The sequence below is a fragment of the Ictalurus punctatus genome, chromosome 11, assembly GCF_001660625.3.
Source record: "Ictalurus punctatus breed USDA103 chromosome 11, Coco_2.0, whole genome shotgun sequence".
Taxonomy (NCBI): Eukaryota; Metazoa; Chordata; class Actinopteri; order Siluriformes; family Ictaluridae; genus Ictalurus; species Ictalurus punctatus.
The window spans coordinates 287575-302840 of NC_030426.2; the positions used below are offsets into that span (position 1 = coordinate 287575).

A 15266-nucleotide genomic window follows, 5' to 3' on the forward strand; every position below is an offset into this window, starting at 1 on the left:
AAAAGCTACGCGCAAATGGTACCTATATAACTAGTGTAAGCAAGCTTTGAATTGGCTGGTTGCTTGATTGGGTCCTTTTCAAAGCTGTATCCAATCTTTATCCCAAAATAGGATGTTGTACATTGAGACAGATCATTCAGCTCACCTAGCAGGCCCTCCTCTTACTCACCAGCCTGAGCCACATCAGTAGCCAAAGCCACAACATTATCCTGTTTCTCACTCCCATCAGTAACATTCACACTTTCAGCAGTACCATCTTTTACACTGGCGTTTACAGTATAACTACATTCAGGTCTTTCACTGCTAATACTATTTACAATGTTTTCACTCACCTCATCTTTAGTCCCCCCACCCTGTCCTTCAGACTCCTGTGACATTTCACTAGTCTCCATGTGCATCACTTCTGGGATGAGGTAGGAATTTATAATCTGTCACCGTTTACCCTTTAGGCAGCACGCCCGCTCTTCGAATGTTGACAACCGTGACATTGTTTACTATGGACATGTGCATTTGTTATATTTCTGTTCTGTCTCCTCCCTGTTCTGTCATTGGCTGTTGTTCGAGCATGTATCTAGATTGGTGTCAGCCGTCAGCAATTAACGTTGATTATGTTTGCTTATATACCTCGCGCCTCCCAGTACACGGCATGGAGTATTAGATAAGAGACGTTAGATAGAGATAAGATACATTAGATAGAGATAAGATACGTTAGAGATAGATAGATATGGTGTCCATGTTATGTTACATGTTAGATTAGTTCATTTAGTCCACGCTGGTTTTCCGCTCCCAGTCTCTAGTCATAGTTTATGTTTCTTGTTTTGTTTCTTGACCCTGTTTCCGTGACCGTCAACTTGATTCCCGCTTTGCCCCGTTTATGCCTGTTTGCCGATTGCCTGACCTTTTGCATGTTTTTGGACCACGTTTTTGGATTACGATTAGGATTTATCTGCCTGTGTCTCTCTTAAAGAAAACTGTTAACTGCACTTGCATCCGTCCTAATCTCCCTTACGTCTCAGGACGTGACATAATCCATATATCATTCCTTCTTTTCATATTCAATTAAGAACCAAATATCCGAAATTGAAAAAATGTCTTATGTCATTATTCATTTACAAATCAAAGTTGTTTTTCATTCTTTTAATCGCACACTCAAGTGAAAAATAATTAGAAAATGGGTCAATTGTTATAGGTTTTTTTTTCCCGGTTTATTATCCGGAAGTTACTTGTTTATTCATGTGCTTGAGTAAGGTCTTTTTAAAAATATTTTTTAATGCTTTATTGGAACATTCAGTTTACAGTATGGTACAACCAAAATAGACCATAACAGTTAAAGAAAACACCAACAGCACCATAGCTCAAAACAGAAGTAGAACTAGACAGTAACTTAAATAAATGAATGAATGATAAAGAAAGAGGGAATTACCTAAATGAAAAGAAAATTACACATTAATTACAGTAAAAAGTTTGTAGGCCATGCAAATTGTACATATTCTGAGTGCTTTTTTGTTAAGAGAAGATGAAATTGTAAGCAATGAAAATTTTATCTCTTGTATGAATACCAAAATATTAGGTTTACATTTAGGAATATAAACTCTACATAGGAAAGGAATTATGTTTATTATAAAGCAGGCATTTAGATCCACTTCAATAAATCCAAACTTGAGATAAACAAACTAACATTTTTCCAAAGCCGCGCAGTATAACTGCATGACCAAAACAAGTGAAGGCAAGTTTCAGTGTCTGTAACGTATCGTAGACTGGAGGCGGATGCAGGTGCAGATCAAAGTCTTTATTAAACATAAAACACGAAACCAAAGTAAACGCGGTCTTCACCAGGAAAACGAGAACATTCGAGGCATGGAAACGACCGATACGAAAACTACAACCAATATAACTATATAATACTAAGCGAAGTGCTCAGTAACCAAGGCGTTTAAATACAAAACATAAACACCTGTGGCAAATGAAAGTCACTTCACTCAAAGTCGAGCAGGAAGCGAGCGAACCAAAACAGTGTCATATGACTCGTCCGGAGAAGAGCCACAGTGCCCTCTGCTGGCCGTGGCGTAACAGTGTCATTCTGACAAAAAGAGTAATTAGTGTAAAAATCAGATTTGCATTTTTTCTTTAAGAAATTTTTGACAGGGTAAATATTATGAATTAATTTAAAGATATTTATTTTACTTTGTTTGTGAGGAAAAATCTTTCTTGCGTGGACCATATATTTTTCCAGTTTAAATGATCAAAGAGTCCATTTCAAGTTGCCACGGTGTCTGGTTTCACGTAGTTCTGGATCTAGCTATCATGATATCCTGCCTAGGCACAAACTGTTCAGCTCATTTATTGATACCAAAGATAACCTTTGGCCATGTAGAGCTCTGAAGAATGAAGCGGGTCTCCCCATTCCCACATCCACGCTCTTGAGGAAACTCGATGGTCAAGATTTTGGTTACTGAAGGTAAATGATTGAATGAATAAAGTTGAAATATTGTATCTGATTTCTACTTCTATAATACTCTATTGCTCAAAATCCTTCACTCACAGAACTGTCAAATTCATATAATTCCAAGGGCTTGATAGGTGAATGAAAAAAACAACAATTTTACTTACTGTAGGAAAATATCAAGCTGTAGTTCTTAGTTAACAAGCAAAATTACCACTTAAATCTTACTGTCTGCTGTAGTTGGCACATTCATTGTGGGGGCTGCCATGACTTTTTTTTTAACATACTCTCAGTTCATGAAGTCGGGGCTCATAGAAAAATATGAGTTCTAGTTATACTTTTGTGTGCATTCACCTCATAATTATGATATTTTCAACAGGAATTGAAGCCATGTTATGTGAGTGTAGTCAAAAGCAAGCAGGAAGTTGACCCAAAAATCTTAAGCTAGGAAAAATGCTTTGACAATTTTTTTCATGAGGTCATGACAATTTGTATATATGTGTCATGACAAATAAGTACCACATATGTATCATGCATATATGTATAAGATGTACTTCTGTAAAATACTTAGATAAAATCATATACAGATGTTTATACTTGAATCATTTTCAGGCTGTCCAAAATTCCCAAATATGGTTTGATAATTTTAGATAGCATGGTTCAGGTACATTGGGAAAGTCTTAAAATACAGATTTAAAATACAGTACAAGCTGAGAGAGGAAAGGTGATATACACTGATCAGCCACAACATTAAAACCACCTGCCTAATATTGTGTAGGTCCCTCTTTTGCTGCCAAAACAGCTCTGACCTGTCAAGGCATGGACTCCACAAGACCTCTGAAGGTGTGCTGTGGTATCTGGTACCAAGATGTTAGGAGCAGATCCTGTAAGTCCTGTAAGTGGTGAGGTGGGGCCTCCAGGTATCTGACATCCCACAGATGCTCGATCGGATAGAGATCTGGGGAATTTGGAGGTCAAGTCAACACCTTGAACTCTTTTGGTAGATACTAACCACTGCTTAACGGGAACACCCAACAAGACCTGCTGTTTTGGAGAAGCTCTGACCCAGTCATCTAGCCATCAAAATTTGGCCCTTGTCAGAGTCGCTCAGATCCTTAACCATTTATCCTGCATTCAATGCATTAAGTTCAAGATCAATTGCTGCCTAATACTGTGTATCACACCCTTTGACAGGTGCCGCTGTAATGAAATAATCAATGTCATTCACATCACCTGTCAGTGGTTTTAATGTTATTGCTGATAAGTGTTAATTTGTCATGACAAATAATATCACTGTGATGTATATAATGTATGAATAAGATGTACTGCTGTAACAAAAGAAGCATAAAGTTAGTTCAAATCATGTAGAGATGTTTATTATCTAATCATTTTCAAGCAATACCAAATTCCTAAACATAGCTCAATAATTCTAGACAGCATGGTTCAGGTACATTGGGAAAGTCTTAAAATGCAGTAAATGATGATGATTCACTATCTGGTGTCTGCATTTCCATTTTGAGTCTGGCTCCTCTCAAGTTTTCATCCTTATGTCATCTTGTGGCTTTTTTCCTTGCCACTGTTGCTTTTGAGCTGCTCAGAGATCTAGATGTGAATTTCTGTAATGGTGCTTTGTGACAATGCCTTGTGTTAAAATTTAGGTGATTCACAGAGTATTTGTGTCTCAATAAAATTTCTAGCCAAAAAACATCATATTAACAACACAAAAAGTCCTGAGATTAGCCTAAAAATATTGTCAGTAAATGACAGATCTGTGACAGTGTACTGTAGTTTATGTTTGCTCATTCATTGGTTATAAACACTAATTATTAAAAAGTAATTGTTCTACTCACCTGATTGAACAAACATCTGTCATTACCCTAGTGCCATAACTATCTTTATTTGGGGGGTACATAGTTGGTACATGAAACTATGTGCTGTCTGATTCTCATTTCACACTAGAGGGCTGGAGTATAGTTACCACAATATCAGAAATATTACAATGTGTATACATGGTCTTCACCAGGGAATACAAACACATTATTCAGACGGAACAGATCATGCATTCTAAACAGATATACACCAATCAGCCATAACATTAGAATCACGGCTGGGTGATGTGAATAACATTTGTTATCTCGTTACAATGGCACCTGTGAAGCGGTGGGATATATTAGGCAGCAAGTGAACAGTCAGCTCTAGGAGTTAATGTGTTGGAAGCAGGAAAAATAGGCAAGTGTAAGCACTAAGCGACTTTAACAAGGGCCAAACTGTGATGGCTACACGTCAGAGTGTCTCTAAGGCAGGTCTTGTGGGGTGTTCCCAGTATCTACCAAAAGTGGTCCAAGGAGATACAACCGGTGAACCAGTGTCAGGGTCATGGGTACCGAAGACTCACTGATATGTGTGGCGAGTGAAGGCTAGCATGTTTGGTCTGCAAATGTAGTAAAATTGCTGAAAAAGTTAATGCTGGCTATGATAGAAAGGTGTCAGTACACAGTGCATTAAAGCTGTATAGCTGCAGACCGGTCAGAGTGCCCATGCTGGATCCTGTCCTCCGCCGAAAGCGCCTACAATGGGCACATGAGCACCAGAACTGGATTGGGTCCTGTCATTCATGTGAATGTGACTTTGACATGTACCGCCTACCTAAACACTATTGCAAACCAAGTACACCCCTTCATGACAACGGTATGGCCTCTTACAGCAGGATAATGCCCCTGCCACACTGCAAAAAAAGAGAGAGAGAGAGAGAGAGAGAGAGAGAGAGAGAGCGCTGATAATACATGCTCTCTCGCATTCTTTCTTTTCTTGCTCTCTTTTAAGTTTAAGTGCCTCGTGGCCACATTAAAACCTCGGGTGCATATTATTTTTCTAATAATTCAATGGCCCGTCGTCAATTATTCTTGACATATTTCTGGAAAATCGTAGTTTTCTGTTATTTTGTTTGTTGTTAAATCTGTGTGCCGTGGTGGACAGTATCCTAACTTTTCTGTTATTTCAGTTAACATAGCGAAGTGATATGTAATGTGGGCAAGACCTGACTGGAACTACTTTAGCCGTGCATTCACTTAAAAATAATTGCACACCTCAAAACGTCTGCCAGCCAGAGTCGAAAATTCAACAGCACTATGGTATAAAAGTTATTTATACATTGCTTCTATTTTAGTTTAAAAATCTAAATGAGGTATTTTTGACCAGAGCAGAAGATAATGGTTCAGTTATAGATGTTCTAGAATAGGCTATAATACTCTGAGTTTTATGTCCCTTCTCAGACACCGTATGAGAAAAAAACGGTCCAACATGGCGTCCATTATAAATATTTACAACGCAAATCCAGGCTGAATCTCTATTGGACATGTAGAAAACTATTGAATTCTGGAATTCAATTAATGGATCTCGTATGGTAGCACTTATTGTATTGTTCTCTGCTTGATATCGCTTTGCTTGTATCTCTCTCATTTGTAAGTCGCTTTGGATAAAAGCGTCTGCTAAGTGAATAAATGTAAATGTAAAACTAGGTGAAGTGTACAGGACACCTTGTCATACCCTTAAATAGTGTGTTTAGACAGACAGGAAGGCGTTTGGACTTTGCATCTGTAAGTTTACCTGAAACTCTGGTTCAAGAGCAATGAACTGCATTATGAGAGCTGTTGCTTTGGGAAGTAAGTAAGAGTACTACAGACGTGTGTACTAGCATGAGAGTAGCATTACTTTTTGGTTTTAGTGAAACAGCGAAAGCAATCTGGCATGCACTTGGCTTGGATTGTCTCATAACTATAACTAGCCTTAATTTAGCATAATTGTAGATACCCCATCCTGGGTGTCCTCCGCCTCCACATGTCCCCTGGGATAGGCTCCAGGTTCCTCGCGACCCAGTAAGGATAAGCGGTACAGAAGTTGGATGGCTGTAGTTGTAGATTGTGTAATTGTAATGGTTCATTATAAGATGATTTGCCTTTTGCTTTTGCAGTGGATCGCATTAAACAAGTAGATTGCACAATGAACAGGAGTGAGTGAAAGTAGGTGAGAGGTCACAGCCTTCCATGTGTTGTGTCTCAAATCTAAGGGTTAGTGATGTGTAAAAACAGATCACCCCTGCACTTACAACACACAATATGTTTGTCACCATTTTAGATCTAAAATTTGCCCTTTGGAAATTGTATTAGTGTGGGGTTTTTTTTACGTTTAGAAAAACAAAGTATTTAACAAGGTTTTTTTTTTTTTTTTTTTTTTAAAGTGATAATAAATGAAAAATGGCAGCACTAACAATTTGTTAAAAAAATAAATAAAAATCAGCCATAACATTAAAACCACCTGACTAATGTTGTGCAGGTCCTCTTTGTGACGCTAAAACAGCTCTTACTCATTGAGGCATGGACGCCACAAGACCTCTGAAGGTGTGCTGTGGTTTCTGGCACCAAGACCATAGCAGCAGATCCTTTAAGTCCTGTAAGATGCAAGGCGGGCCTCCATGGATCAGACTTGTTTGTCCAGCACATCCCACAGATGCTCAATTGTATTGAGATCTGGGGAATTTGGTGGCAGAGTCAACACCTTGAACTTTATCATGTTCCTCAAACCATTCCAGAACCGTTTTTTTGTAGTGTATCAGGGAACATTATTCCGCTGAAGGAGACCACTGCCATTAGGGAATATTGTTGCCATGAAGAGGTGCACGTGGTCTGCAACAGTGTTGGGTAGGTGGTACGTATCAAAGTATATTAACATCCACACAAAAGCCAGGACCAAAGGTTTTCCAGCAGAACATTACCCAGAACATCACACTGCCTCTGCTAGCTTTTACTCCACACTCGTATCAGTGAGCCTTGGACGCCCTTGACCCTGTCACCAGTTCACCAGTTGTCCTTCCATGGGCCACTTTTGGTAGGTACAAGACCTGCCATTTTGGCAATGCTCAGACTCAGTTATCTAGACATCACAGTTTGGCCCTTATCAAAGTTGCTTAGATCCTTGCACTTGCCCATTTTTCCCCAACCGTTCACTTGCTGCCTAATATATACTACCCCTTCACTGGTGCTGTTGTAATGAGATAATCAGTGTTCTTCACTTCACATGTCAGTGGTTTTACTGCTGTAGTTGATCGGTGTAAAGTTGCATTTTATGTTGTAGAATGGAAAACTCATTCTTGTTCTCACTTGTGTTAGCATGTTGTAACAGCTGTTCTTCCCTCACCTGTAGTTTTTTTTATTTTTATTTTATGGCAACTTTGCATAATAACATCATTAGTGCTTTTTTTTTTCCTACAGTGAAATGATCGAGTTCTTTAATCAGATTGTTGAAGACTCAAAGTGCCGTGTGGTGGTGTTCTCGGGTGCCGGGAAAATCTTCACTGCAGGTACAGCAGTATGTAATTTTTTTTTTTCAGAATTGGAAATATGCTTTAATTTTTATGTAGGTTTGCAGTGCTTTTACTCTCATAGCCGTTCATTATTATAATAAGCAATGGCTCCATGTGCTATCACCACAACACTAAGTGAAGTTAATTTAATTTAACAAGGATCCTTATTCTTTCCTACTGCAGAATATATTAAACTTAGAGTTTAGTAGTTAATGGTCTTTCTAATTAGGGATGTGCCCAGGTATTTGAATACACTTTAAACCCTTTGAGGTGCTATTAGTCAAGTCAAGTGGGTTTTTATTGTCATTCCTCTGTATAGCTTGTATACACTGGAACAAAGTGACATTTCTTCGGGACCATGATGCAACACAGAACAGTACGCAAGACTACATAAAGTGCAAATACACAACTGTGTTAGACAAGTGCAAAACAATAAAAACACAATACAGCAAATACACAGGACAGTAAATACACAGGACAATAGATACACAGGACAATGGATACACAGGACATGGACTGTAAACTGTAAGCTAATGTGTAATGTAGCAACACATGTATTGCAGCAATACTGGCAGCAGAAATAGTTCCCTAGTATAAAATGACTGATGCAGCTATGTAAAGTCTTACTGCGTAGTGCAGTGTGCAGTGGTATGAGTCTTACTGGGTGAGGTGTTTGACTAGCCCAGGTGAGCACTGGGAGGCAGCAGTGTGTTGAGTAATCTGACTGTCTCAGGGAAGAAACTTGCAGAGTCTGCTGGTGGTGGCATGGACGCTCCTGTACCTTCTACCAGATGGCAGGAGGGTGAATAGTCTGTGAAAGGGGTCGTCCACAATACTGGTGGCTTTGCGGATGCACCGGTCGTTGAAGGAGGTGTCTGATGGGTAGAGAGACCCCGATGATCTTTTCAGCTGTCCTCACAATTCACTGTAGGGTCTTGCGGTTGGAGGCGGTGCAATTCCCGTACACCATGAGACAGCTGGTCAGGATGCTCTCAATTGTCCCACTGTCGAAGGAGCATATTATTCGATTGTACCCTTTATTGGCATGAAGTCAATGAGAAAATCTGGTCAGGTCTAGCAGAACAGTTACGCCAGACATTATGTGTAAGTTATAGGTGTTCATCTACACTAAAGAAGCCTTGGGAGCAAGCAGTTAACATTTTCAACTATGAAGTCTGCAGGACAGACAAGTGCTACAGTGCATTTACAATAGCTCTCAGTATAGCTCCATTCAAATATTCAGCAACAATGGACACAAATCAGCCATCTTGGGTTTGCAGATTGAGCTAATTTTAAATCAGACACTACAGAGAGACATTAGCTGAGAGCTACCATTATTTTCCAGCACTGCCTTAACCCTCTTGGGCATGGAGTTCACCAGAGCTTCACAGGTTGCCACTGGAGTCCTCTTCCACTCCTCCATGACGACATCACGGAGCTGGTGGATTTTAGAGACCTTGTGCTCCTCCACCTTCCGTTTGAGGATGTCCCACAGATGCTCAATAGGGTTTAGGTCTGGAGACATGCTTGGCCAGTCAGTCACCTTCACCCTCAGCTTCTTTAGCATGGCAGTGTTCGTCTTGAAGGTGTGTTTGGGGTCATTATCATGCTGGAATACTGCCCTGCGGCCCAGTCTCCAAAGGGAGGGGATCATGCTCTGCTTCAGTATTTCACAGTACATGTAGGCATTCATGGTTCCCTCAATGAATTGTAGCTTCCCAGTACCGACAGCCCCAGACCAAGACACACAGTTGTATGTTTCAGCGAAGCCAGAGGACAGACAGCAGCTTAGTAAACTTGAAGAATGTGTAAAGGACATTAGATGTTGGATGCTTACTAACTTCCTATTACTTAATTCTGAGAAGACAGAAGTACTTGTACTAGGACCACGTATAGCTAGAAGTAAGCTTTCTGATCACATAGTTACTCTGGTTGGACTTTGGAGCTTTGTTAGATTGCATAGTTTTAACTGAGTTTAAAATTTCTTCAAGAGAGAGTGGGGAGTTCAGTTGCATGGCAGTATTCGAATCAATAACAGGGTTACAAAGGTTTTGAAAAAATGCATTCACTTTAGTATTGTCTGTAGGTAATTCGGATTTATAAAGCGATGAGTAAAACGATTTAAAAGTAGCATTAATTTCCATGGGATCTGTAGTGACAATATTATAAGTGTTTTTAATACTAGGTATGAGACGGGAAGTGGCCTGTCGCTGTAGCTGATGTGCCAGTAAACAACTCGGCTTGTCGCCATGTTCATAGTATGAACCACAAGTACGTAACAACAAGCGTTCCGCCTCCTTAGTCGAAATAAGATTAAATTCTGCCTGTAAGTTGAGACGCTGTTTAAGAAGTTCTGGAGAGAGGTTCAATGCATATCTCTGATCGAGGTTAATGATCGCAGATGTAAGTTCATTAACCTCGACCTAGCAGTGCACTTTTTATTACAGAGAGCGGAGTAAGAAATAATCTGCCCTCTGATATAGGATTTAAATGTCTCCCATAACAATGAATAAGAGGTGGAGTCATTCTGATTGAAGAAAAGAAAGTCATCAATAGAAGTGGAAATGAACTCAAAGAATTCACTGTCTGCCAAAAGAAGAGAATTAAATCTCCAAGGCGGTGGGCTACGTTTATAAATAGAAAGATGAATATCTAATTGTAGAGGAACGTGATCAGAAATTACAATACACAGATAGTCAGAAGAAACTACACAAGAATCAAGAGTGCTGCCTATAAAAAATAATCAATCCTCGAATAGGAATGATGCAGCTGGGAGAAGAAAGAAACTTTTTAAGAGAGGGGTTGCGGGATATCCAGGGATCAACAAGACCGTTCTGACACATAAAATCGGAAAATGTTTTAGACATAGCAGATTGATTCAGAGAACGGGGATTAGACCGATCTAAGTTCGGGTCAAAAACACAGTTTAAATCTCCACCGAAAATCAACAGGTGAGTATTTAAGAAAGGGAGATTGCTCAACAATCTATTAGCAAATTCCACATCATCAAAGTTTGGAGCGTATACATTTACCAACAACACCTGTCTTTGCATTAGAGTACCAGCAACTATAATATATTTACCGTTCACATCAGCAATAATGTTAGTGGAGGAAAACTGTGAATTAAAATAGCGACCCCTCTTAAAGTTTGAGTGGAAGACTTGACTCACCCAAGGGCAGTGTAACCTATGATGATCTTTAATACGTAGGTGAGTCTCCTGTAAAAATACTATATCGGAGTTTAAACGTTTCTAATCTGTAAAAATTTTAGATCTCTTGACAGGATTACCCATACCTCTGACATTCCAACTAATAAATCTTAAAGGCGTGCCTGTTCCAGCTATACTGGGATCTGTATTACTACTAACCATTTAAATATAGCAAACCATAGGGATATAAATAGCCAATTAGAGCTTAAGTGGGTACACTCACTACTTTACATTGTATCAAAGTGTCATTTCTTCAGTGTTGTCACATGAAAAGATATAATGAAATATTTACATAAATATGTGAGGTGTACTCACTTTTGTGAGATACTGTGTATATATGTGTATATATATATATATATATATATATATATATATATATATATATATATATATATATATATATATATATATATATATATATATAATTTAAAAAGTACAGTACATTTTCATGGTATGGTCAGTACTGTTTATTTTTGTAATAAAGTAAACTTAATTTTTCCATTGAGTGTTATATTTTCATTCAGTAGTAATCGCTTATTAGTAAGTGCTACCCCACTTGGTTATCGGCATCTGTAAGATCCACTATCGGTCAGCCTTTAAAATAGATTAATGTGTATGACATATTCTTCTTTAATTTATAAAGAAATGTATTTGTTGACAACTTGCTGTGGTATAAGGGGGATAAAACACTTCAGAATGTGCAGTTCTACCTTGGGGTGGTAACAGTCAATCCACTTCATTGAATCGTTGACTACTTGCCTATAACCGCATGTTTATTCCTTACATAAATTAAATACAAAGCATGTAGGGGTTCTACCTGCACATAGTATTTGCACAATCAATAACCTATTAGAGTAATACATTGTCGTATATATAAACTGAACTTTGTGTTTGATGTGTCTGCAGTGCCCAAAGCCCGTGGTGGTGGAAGTGCATGGCGTGTGTGTGGGAGTAGGTCTGTTGGGAGTGTTAAGTACCATCATCTCATACACACAGCAAACAATATGGATGGAACTTTCCAGGGTTGTGGTGTCACTTTTCCTGCAAAGTTTTAACCATCAGAGAGTTATCTTTTACTGGGGCTTTCACTCTATAGTTAGCTGCAGGAGGCCGAATTACTAACAGTTTTTTTGTGGATCTGATTTCTTCTTTCGCAGGAGTGGATCTAATCACAGCCTGTGATATTCGTCTGTGCACACAAGATGCCTGGTTTCAGGTGAAGGTATGAGGAGCATTAACTTGCCATACATTGCTTGCTTACATGTTTACACCAAGATCTGTAAACAAGTTATTTTTGTCCATATGACCATATATAGAGATAGTAAGTGATGAGAAGATAAGAATGGGCTCATTGTTCTGACTCGTACAAACGCCTGTGAAAGAGTTGACCCCAAGGGGGCACACTCTGAACAATTATTTACATTTGCAGTTTATTGAAGAATAAATAAAGCACAGTGAGCATCAGATATCTGGTTTTAATACAAAGTGGACTATTTTATGATATTACCATCTTGTCATTTATCAAAACTCCAAAACCTGAAATGTGTACATTTTAAAACAGAAAAATTCTGCAGTGTAGCTGTTTTAAGGGGCTTTCACACTGGAAGTTTAGTCCAAAACAGAGCAGTTTGCATGAAAAGTTGATAATGTGAAAGTCGTAATGTGAACCCGAGACTACCTGTAGAAGGTGGTCAGAGTTCGGTTACACTGGAACTGTGAATGTGAATTGTCCCATGAATGTGAATGCAACTTGTATCCGGGTCTGCACTTGTTCAGGAAGTAGAGTAACCTGTGCTGAAGGCCTGTTGTGGTGATGACGTGTCATGACACATTTTCGCCCAAATCTGCAGTAACTTTGAAAAAGTGGAAGCTCCTCTGAATATTGTGGATTTTTCTTGGTTTTGCGTTAATTTCTGTGATCACAAAATGGTGAAATTCTCGACTGACACATGGAAGATATGGAATAATAACAGAAAAATGTGACTTTGGGTTGTACCGTGTATTTTTTCATGTAGCTTCATTATTTAGTATAAATGAAGGTAAGTGCGTGTTCTGTTCTTCATCTCTGCAGTCGTCTGTTCCCTGATAAAGAGTCAATAATTGCTGGAGCTCTGGAAAATTGCTGGAGCTCTGTCCAGGGAACCAAAATCAACCTTCTCTACTCCAGAGACCACAGTGTGACTGAGGGCCTAGACTACATGGTAAGAATCTGTTTATGACATGAATAGCATTTTTAGCCCCAAGGTAGACCCATGCACACACAGTATGGGTAGACCCATGCACACACAGTATGGCCGCAAACACAAAGTAGAGTGGTCAAAATCTGAGATTTCTCCTCTGTGTCTCCAGGCTACTTGGAACATGAGCACGTTGCAGACACAGGATCTTATGAAGTCAGCGCAGGCAGCCCAGGAAAAGAAGAGCCCGAAAGACGTGCTCTTCTCCAAGCTTTAAAGTAGAAGGAGAAGATCCAGGACTGTTGAAGCTGCCTGTTGAATCAGCAGTGGAACTGAGACTTCATCATCCACATATCTTTAGTTCTTCCTGCTAAGTCTGAATTTCTTTTTAGTCTTTTTATTTTTAGACTGGTCAAAAGACTGATTAGTGGAAGTGAAATGATAGATGAACTTTTAATTATTTGGTGCCTTGTATAATAAGACAGGGTAACTAATACTCAAAAGCAGGTTTTGTGTGTTAACATGTACAGTAGATGTACATATTTTTTTCTGGTCCTGTGTGACTGCAGAATGTAGTGCAGTTAACACATTAAATTTCCTTGGATGCTCACTTTTAACTCCAGGAGGTCAGAGTTTGCCCAGACATCTTTTTTTTAAATCCATCTATCCGTCACCCACATGTCATTCTGGGGGAAGAAGAGGAGGAAGCTGGACAGATACATTTATTTATTCATTTATTATTGCTGTGTTTCCTCAATCCAGTGCAGAAAGAAGAGAAACAACACAACTGATTTAAAATAAAAATGTAGAAAATAATCTAATGTAAGGTTCTGATCCGGTTTGCTTTCAGCAGGAAGGCTGTCCTTTTTCCTGTTGCTCTTTCTCTTCTATTAGTCCATTTGTCAAGTCTGAATCGGTTTGATTGTTTGATTCGTTTCGAGACGATTTGGAGTCAAATAATTTTCTAGTGAGAGTCGCACACTTGAAAAACGAACTCGACTGAGATGAGCATTTGATTGATTTGTTTCGATTTGATTCTCACTAGACAGTGATTTGACTCTGAATCAGCTCTAAATGAATCAGTCAAACTGATTCAGACTCAATAAAAGGACTATGCGATGTGATTAAGATATATTCCAATATTTTGCTTTACAATTCCACTGTGTGTGTGCGCGTGTGTGTGTGTGTGTGTGTGTGTTTCAGGAGAATGAGAAAATCAGACACAAGAGTACATCCTGTCCATTGGTTCTGTGTACGCAACATCATCAACATACACACACCTCATGCTGGACATCTCAGGAGCTTTCACACACTGTGCTAGGAATATCCTGGGACAGAGAAACGTACCTCCTAAGTGAGCAAGTTTAGCGTCAACCGGTGAAATTTGCTGGAGCGTGAACGCTTCGCCTCCGTAAGCTTCACTCTCCGTCAGGTTCACTGTAATTTAACATAAAATGTACATAATGTTTATTTTTCATACATTTAGGATTTAATGTTTTTTTTTTTTACTCTTCGAGGAACAGAAATGATCTTTCGAGGCAGCTTCATCACTACCTGCTCCGTTTGACTGAAAAATGTAACGAAAGGAAATGTGAAATAATTTTGTTCCTTTACATTTCCTGTACTGTCTTTTTGCTGTGATCTTGAACACAGTTGTAATTTTATTTAAAAAAAAAATAAATAAATGATCATTCTATTTCTTTCTCACTTTCCTTGTCTTAATTGTCCTGTATCTGTTAAATCTGTTTCATCTGTGGTCTTTCTGTCTGTATGAACACTTGTAGAAATGACATGTAGTCCATATTTTTAAATATTTTTATTCATGACTTTGAATTTAAATAAGGACATTCTTTAATTCAGTATTTTGTCATTTAATTATCATTAGAAATCAGAAGATCAGATTAAAGCCATGGCTTCTTTACATACCGGAGCTGAAAAACTTTCAATAAACCAGTTAATGGATCAACTGAATAAATGTAGATTTTTTATTTACTGATTAGATGTATTGATGGTGTTGTTAGATTATTTAATAAAAGTTACTGATGGATTTTTCACGATACTGATGGATTTTTTTTTAT

The 15266-nt window shown here is 38.6% G+C and overlaps 1 long non-coding RNA gene across 1 annotated transcript; it reads left to right on the forward strand.

The window, feature by feature from the left end:
• Positions 1-7708: 7708 nt before the first annotated feature.
• Positions 7709-15049, forward strand: LOC108271708 (uncharacterized). Its single transcript, XR_006983282.2, has 4 exons — positions 7709-7799; positions 11918-12233; positions 13083-13212; positions 13361-15049. It is a non-coding gene; the product is annotated as an uncharacterized LOC108271708 (long non-coding RNA).
• The last annotated feature ends 217 nt before the right edge of the window (positions 15050-15266 follow it).